Source organism: Peromyscus californicus, unplaced genomic scaffold (genome assembly GCF_007827085.1).
Source record: "Peromyscus californicus insignis strain IS unplaced genomic scaffold, ASM782708v3 Scaffold_14__1_contigs__length_90479793_seg_2, whole genome shotgun sequence".
Classification (NCBI taxonomy): Eukaryota; Metazoa; Chordata; class Mammalia; order Rodentia; family Cricetidae; genus Peromyscus; species Peromyscus californicus.
This window is the reverse complement of record NW_026294436.1, coordinates 30,336,946-30,344,758: the sequence shown is the minus strand read 5'-3', so window position 1 is coordinate 30,344,758 and position 7,813 is coordinate 30,336,946. Positions and strand designations below refer to the sequence as shown.

The window sequence follows — 7,813 nt, the reverse complement described above, 5'->3', positions numbered from 1 at the left end:
TTCCTTGCCTCTATTTTTCTTTTACTGAAAATATATTTTTTCATATAATGTATTCTGATTACAGTTTCCCCCTCTTCCATGATCTCCTCTCATCCTCTCCATCTCCCTTCCCGTCTGAATCCACATCCATTCTGTCTTTCACTATAAAACAGGCATCGAAAGAATGATAATAAAATACAATAAAATAAGATAAAACAAAAAACCAAACAAACCAGAATATGACAAAACAAACAAAAGAAAATAGGTCAATGAGACAAAGAACCTCCAAAGACACCACAGAGCTGGTTTAATGTTGGCGAATTACTGCTGGGCATGGGGCCTGCCCTTATAATGAGTCATTTCTATCCCCAGTGGGACTCTGTTGAACAGGACTAATTTTTCATTTGCGAGTGGTTATCAATTAGAGATAGCTTCTGTGTTAGGGATAGGAGCATGTGTCCACTTCTCTCAGCGATGGGACCCTGTCCGGCACAGACCTGTGCAGGACCAGTGCAGGCTGCCTCAGTCTCCATGAGTTCATATGGACATGGGTCACGTTGTTTCCTTGGTGTCCTCCACTCCCTATGGCTCCTGGAGTCTTTCTGCCTCCTCTTCTGCATGTTTCCCTGAGCTTTGAGAGAGGAATTTAATGAGGGCATCCCATTAACGATTGGGTGTTCCAAAGTTTCTCATTCTTTGCAAACTGTCCGGCAGTGGGTCTCTGTATTTGTTTCCATTTACTGCAGGAGGAAGCTTCTCTAATGATGGTTGAGCAAGTCACTGACCTGTGAATATAGCAAAATTTCATTAGGAATCATTTTATGGCTGTGTTCCTTCCGCAGAACAGTTATATTTGGTTTTCCCTAGGTCCCTGACCTATCTGGTGTCAGGTTCTCAGCCACCAGCACCGTGTCAAGCATGAGCTCCATCTCATGTAGTGGGCCCTAAACCCAATCAGATAGTGGCTGGCTACTCTCACAAGCTTATACCATTATCACACAGTGAATCTTGCAGGCAGTTCATCACTATAGATTGAAGAGTTTGTAGTTGGATTGGTGTTTACCTTTCTCCTGTGTTAGCATGCAGAGTACCTTCCAGTACCATGAACACTAGTCTGTAAAGGTGAAGGCTCTACGTAGCCACCAGCTCTATACATGTGGCATGGAGTAGATATGCTAACAGACACAGAGCAAAACAATATGAAGGATATAAAGGAAAAGCAGTTACTGTGTCTGCAAGCACCAAGTAAGACGGTTGTGGGAAGACTAGAGCAATCATACATCTTAACAGATTTTTCTATGAAAATCACATCCTATAATGAAAAAAGGGAAACAGAAATAAGTCATTGATGTCACCGCTTCTAGGTGTAGTAGCAGCAAATCGCTGGACTCCTGCTATTAAAATCTTGAAAGGTTTACACAGTCACTTACTCCCTGCTATTTAAAATATACTCTTTCAAATTACCTCTATGTGCTTATCTTTGAGCTCCTATATTTTCTATTCAGGTCTCAGGCTGTGAGACAGGATATTCCATCAAAACCTCAAATAATTGCTAATGTTTTTCTAGCAAAGTTCTCTATTTGTTTGGACATGGTGACACTGTGCTTGCTTCATGATTATCCTTAATTTTATTTGCCAAACACATTAAGATTTATTCAGACATTGCTCTCCCATGTTGAAAAGCTTACAGAAAAATAGGGTGATAATAAATGAAAACTAATCCAATGTGAGAAAAACCATATCAGAAATGATATTGGCTAAAGATTTATTTGGTTCTTTAAAGAGTGACTTGGAAAATGGTATTAGTAAAAAGCTAATTTGTAAAAAGAGTCCAGGTAAGATGAATAAGATTTCATAAAATCATATGTGTCTGAGAATCTAAACATCTCATGTCCTATTTCTTATAAAGGATCAGATTATAGAAACAAGAAATTCAGTGTTGACTAGAAGTTAATCAGAGCAGGGCAAGAAAAAGAAACTAGATTCTTATCTTGCTCAGTTGCAATTTTCTGAGCTCTAAAAATTTCACCTTTTTGCAGACATCTGTTTTTGAAAAAAAAAAATTCTATCAGCAGATTAAAAAGATTTAGAAGATTAAAAAATAAGCAAGTCTAAATGTTTAGTCTTCTAATTCAAAAATAATAAGAAATAGACAGGACTGTCCCTGCCACCATGCACACAGTAACTCATTTCAATTCAAATTTTTTAACACTTTTGCAAATAAACTCTTAGAAACACTGTTGGTAGCAGTATCAACACTAAAGACCCTGGAGGAGTCTTCTGATGCCCAGGACCCAGATAATAAGTGGAAATAGTGAGTCAGGTCATAAGGAATCATAAAAGACTAGCAGTTTAACTGAAGTGTTATACTAACCAAAAGTATCTACCAAAGCCCTTTCAAAGCTCTGAAAGCCTACCTGTAGGATCCATTCTTTCACAAGCCTGAAATGTGCAACAGGTTATCTACTTACTGAAGCCCCTCTCTCTGTATTGCTATGGTCTCTACTTTCTAATGAGTGCTAAACACACTAGAAGAGGCAAAGAGTGAATGTGGGTTTTGCAGCCAGTCCAATAGTGTGTTGCTTCATTTCCCAAGCTTTCAACGCCAATCTCTCTATCTGTGTTCCTTCCGTGCACTCCTTTTGATGCTGCCTATCATTGCCATCACTTGCTTAAATATCAGTCTACCCTACTATGCCTACTTTAAGTACCCAGAGACATAGATTCATCCTGCTTTCGATTTGTAGTACCTTACAAGACTTCCATTGCAAGAATGCAATTACATTTGTTGTTTTAAAGGATCAAAATGTCTGCCTATACGCTTCCAGTATAGGTACGTTTTTATTTTTAAGACAGCTTCATGCTCAAATTGTCCTTTGCCCCATAATTCTTAATTGCTACAAGGTTTGTACAATATTACAAAGATTTTCCAAATTTTCTCATTAAAAATTATAACCATTCTTAAGACTATGATACTAGGCTGGAGGTGTAGCTCATTTGTATTTGTTGAGTGTTTGTGCCTTGCTCACACAAAACCCCATGTTCACTGAATCTCTCAGCACTACATAAAACTGAGCATAGTGGCTTAATCCTGGAATCCCACCACCCAGGAGGTAGAGGCAGGAGTACCAGAAGTTCAAAGTCATCCTCAGAGACACAGTTAGTTCAAAGCCAACTTGTCTACATGAGACCCTGTCTCTAAATAGATAGGCAGATAAACTGGTATTTTGGGAGAAAAGAAGCCATTCTGTATGATGTCATGAGAGTAAATGTGCATCACCATTCACACGTGAAAGCTCATAGAATATGCTGTATCCAAAATGAGCACTAGTGTCAACTCTGTACTTTGGATAACAATAATATATCAACACAGGTCCATTGGTTATAAGAAATAGATGACACTAATGAGTGGTTGCTGTGGGATGTTCTCTACGCTGTGAATGTGTTGCTCTGATTGGTTAATAAATAAAGTGCTGATTGGCCAGTAGGCAGGCAGGAAGTATAGGTGGGACAAAGAGAGAGGAGAATGCTGGGAACAGGAAGGCTGGGGAGGAGATGCCTGCCAGCCGCCACAAGAGGAGCAGGATGTAAAGTACCAGTAAGCCACGAGACCTGTGGCAAAGTAAAGATTAATAGAAATGGCTTAATTTAAGATAGAAGAACTAGATAACAAGAAGCCTGACATGGCCATACAATTTGTAAGCAATATAAGTCTCTGTGTGTTTACTTGGTTGGGTCGGAGCAGCTGCGGGACTGGCGGGTGAGAGAGATTTGTCCTGACCGTGGGCCAGGCAGGACTGGAGAAAACTTCAGCTACAAGTGGTGATCATGGTAGAGTTTGGGACAGGGTAGGGGATAAGAACTCTTTCCCCTTTTATTCAGTTTTACTGTGAGTCTAACACTGCTTTAAAAAATAAGCCTACTGCTTAACAAATAGAAACCACTAAGACTACAATAAGCATTACTTTTCTTAAGACTCAGACCTGGTTATTTAAGGACAATTCCACAGAGAAAAGGTAAGCATGAGAAAACTTCTGAAAGCTGTGGCTCTTTTTTTTTTTCTCTACTGGATTTTGTGAATCTCTATCTTCAAACACACTTAATGATTTAGTGAAACTACTTGGCAGTTTTTCTATTTTTGATTAATTTTATAAAGAAAAACCTGACAGTGGCAGTATATAAGATTGATAGAGACCCTCCAGCACCTTGTCTGTATTCCTCAGTCATTTCTGATACACCTGGGCCAAATCTGCCTGACCTGGACATGTATAGGCCTTGTACGGGCTGACAAGAGGCCTTTTTAAAAGGAGTGGTTTCAATTGTCAGTTTTTAGTTAGGAATTTCAGAAGGACGCCCTCTTTCAAGAACTTATTTTTGTATTTGAGCTTAGGAATGTCATTATACCTACTTGCCAATGGTCGAGCTTAAAGAACTGTGCTGTGGTAGAAATAAGTTGAAAGTATTAATGCAGTTCCTTCATACATAAGAAGTAAATATACTTTTTTTCTTAGAGTACAGTTTCTTAATGTGGTGTCAAGAGGGCACTTTTTATAACAACTATTTTGTACAACACCCCATGCCATCAGGAAAATGTAAATTAAAATTACTTTGTGATTCTATCTTACCATATTCAGCTTGTCTATTATCAAGAAAATATATGATAGGAAATACTGAGAAAATGTGGGGGAAAGAGGACTTCTCCTCATTTTTGGTGGGACATAAAATGGTACACTCATTATGGAAGTTAAAAAAATTTATTTTAATGGAACTACTATACGACATAGCTGTCCACCTTCTGGCCATATACCCATAGGATTCTAAGTCACACAGATACTTGCACATCCATTTATTGATGCACTACTCAAAATAGCTTAAAAAATGGAAACATCCTAGATGAGCAACAACAGGTGAACTGATCAAGAAGACATTGCACATGTGCACAGTGGAACTTCAGTAAGCCAAAGAGAAGAATAAAACCACGACCTGTGAAGGAAAATGGCCAGAGCTGGAACTTATAAAATGCACGGACTCAGAAAGGCAAAGAATGGATGTTTTCTCTCACATACTAAGTGTGTGTGTGTGTGTGTGTGTGTGTGTGTGTGTGTGTGTTATATGTGTCTGTGTCTGTGTGTGTCTGTGTATGTGTGTCTCTCTGTGTGTTTTTATGTGCCTGTGTTTGTGTGTGTGTATATGCACGTGTATCTATGTGTGTGTGTCTGTGTCTGTGTTGTCTGTGTCTGTGTCTGTGTGTATATGTCTGTTGTGTCTGTGTGTGTGTGTGTGTGTGTGTGTGTGGTGTGTGTGTGTGGTGTGTGTATGTGGTGTGTGTGTCTGTGTCTGTGTGTCTGTGTATGTGTGTCTCTCTGTGTGTTTTTCTGTGTCTGTGTTTGTGTGTGTGTGTGTGTGTGCATGTGTATCTGTGTGTGTGTCTGTGTGTATATGTCTGTTGTGCCTGTGTGTGTGTGTGTGTGTGTGTGTGTGCATGCACACCCATGAGCATGCAGAATCAGGAAGCTAGAAAATAAAGCCTAAAGGAAAAATGAGATCTCAATGTGGAGGGGGTGGGGGAGAAAAAACAAGATAATAGCATGTAGTTGACATAAAAATAGAAGAGGAGCTGTTGGGAGATAAAAGGAAATGTAGGAGACAGCATGGAGAGAAAGGAAGGAGGAAGAAGGAGAGGCAATGGGAACAATGTATGGAAATGACATAATGAAACCCATTACCTTTCATATTATTTTAGTAAAATTAACCAAACAAAAACACATTTTTCTTATCCAGAAAGGGTATGGTTCCTTAAAACAATAAAAAAAAAAATCTAACAGATGCCAAGCAAATCTGTTGCCATAACCTCTGCTGCTATTAATGTTTCTTCTAATGCTCATAACATCCAAAGGAACAATTCTTGCAAAATAATTCTTCGGAAATTGCCACTATATTTGGATAACAGTAATCATAGTTCATTAAAATAACCTTTACGTTTCTCAAGCATAACTTGCCCACAGTTATCTACAGGAGCGAGAGGTTATCAATAAACAAACGAGAGAAATGGTGAAGATTTTAACAGGAAAGTAAGTCTGAGCTGGACCACAGGAAGTAAACAAGCACGTCTTTACGTCATCCATCACAGCCCTATCGGTTTTGTTTGGGTCACTTTCAAAGTGGCCAGCTCATCTCACTACTTCTCATTCTTAAGTGAATCATGTTATCTTTTCAACATCAGATGATACCAGTGCACAAAATAGTCATTCATAGCCATAGTGAATTTTGTAATATTTAAATATTTACTGCAGGCATTATGTATCACAATAATTAAAACCAGGACAAGGAAAGTTAATATTCCCCTCCTTTTTTTCAGTCAACTTTACCTAATTCCACCAGAAACCTCTCTAATAAAAGCTATCATCTTTTCAGAAGCAAATTCAAGCCACTCAGAGTTAAATTGGCCATGGTACAAAATGCCATACATCCCATATAAACTCTGTAAGATCTTATATTTCATTAATAACTCTACCCTGATAAATGATTTGTCAATAGTAATGGTTTTTAATGTAATCATCTCAATTGAAACTAGACTATACCTCTCCAGAGACATTGCCAAAAGTTCAATTATTTCCTAACTAGTACAAATGAATGATCTATCCAAACAAACTGGCTTTCCCTTGAATTTTTCTTCAGAGACTGTGTTTTTAAAGATTGGTATTTTTATGCATTATGTAATGGTTGTGTGTGAATTACACTTTTATTTGTAGGTTTTGCCTTAATTTTATGATGTACTCTTCTTAATTACTAGCACACAATCACAATTTGACACATTACTTATACTCTAATTATTAAAATAACATTAAAAAAAGTGTTCTCCTTAAGGTCAACTTATGTGTCACTGGTAAAGTATCTTGTACACACCTTGAAAAACTCTAACAAGAATCTTCCTTGTCATGGAAATGATAAGTGAAGAGTCCAAACAGCACAAGGTGAAGACAGCCTCCCATAGGTATACTTATTACTAGATAGATGCAGAATAATCAGGAAAAAAAATGTCAATCTTATGCTTCTTCCTGTGGGTAGTGGTGATGAACTCTTAAAATATTGTGATCAGTAAGGGAAAGAGAGAGAGAGAGAGAGAGAGAGAGAGAGAGACAGAGAGAGGGAGGGAGAAAGAGAGAGAGAGAGAGAGAGAGAGAGAGAGAGAGAGAGAGAGAGAAAAAGAAGGAAGGAAGGAAGGAAGGAAGGAAGGAAGGAAGGAAGGAAGGAAGGAAGGAAGGAAGGAAGGAAGGAAGGAAGGAAGGAAGGAAGAAAAAACTCGAGAAAGCATCCTAAGACCAAAAGAACCTCCAAAAATGCTGTTCAGTTTGTGTTCCCATGGTCATCTACTGCTGGGCATGAGGCCTGCCCTTAAGGCTGTTTTGCATTGTCAGTGAGACTCCATTGGAGAAAACTAATTTTTTCTTTGTGAGAAGTTATCATTTGCAGATCACTTCTGGGTTAGGCATGGGGATGTGTTCCCTTCCCCTCTGGACATTGGGACCCCACCTGGCCCAGACCTATACAAGCCCTGTGCATGCTGCCACAGTCTATATGAGTACATATGTGCGTGAGTCATGCTGTGTTTAGAAGGACTGGTTTCCTTGGTGTTCTCTGTCCCCTCTGGCTCTTACAATCTTTCCTCCTCTGCAAGGTTTCCTGAAGAAAGAGGTTTGATAGAGAAATCCCATTTGGGATGGAGTCTTCCAAAGTCTCTCGCTCTCTGTTCATCGTCCAGCTGTGGGTCTTTGTATTTGTTCCCACCTACTGCAGGAGGATGTTTCTCTATTGATGGGTTAGGTGCTTTGCA

At 38.9% G+C, this 7,813-nt stretch overlaps 1 long non-coding RNA gene across 2 annotated transcripts in view; it reads right to left on the bottom strand.

The window, feature by feature from the left end:
- Positions 1-263: 263 nt before the first annotated feature.
- Positions 264-7,813, bottom strand: part of LOC128109765 (uncharacterized) — a 93,428-nt gene continuing 85,878 nt past the window's right edge. For both annotated transcript variants that reach the window (XR_008217920.1, XR_008217921.1), the window contains exon 3: positions 264-764. This is a non-coding gene — a long non-coding RNA (uncharacterized LOC128109765). The remainder of the gene's footprint in view (positions 765-7,813) is intronic.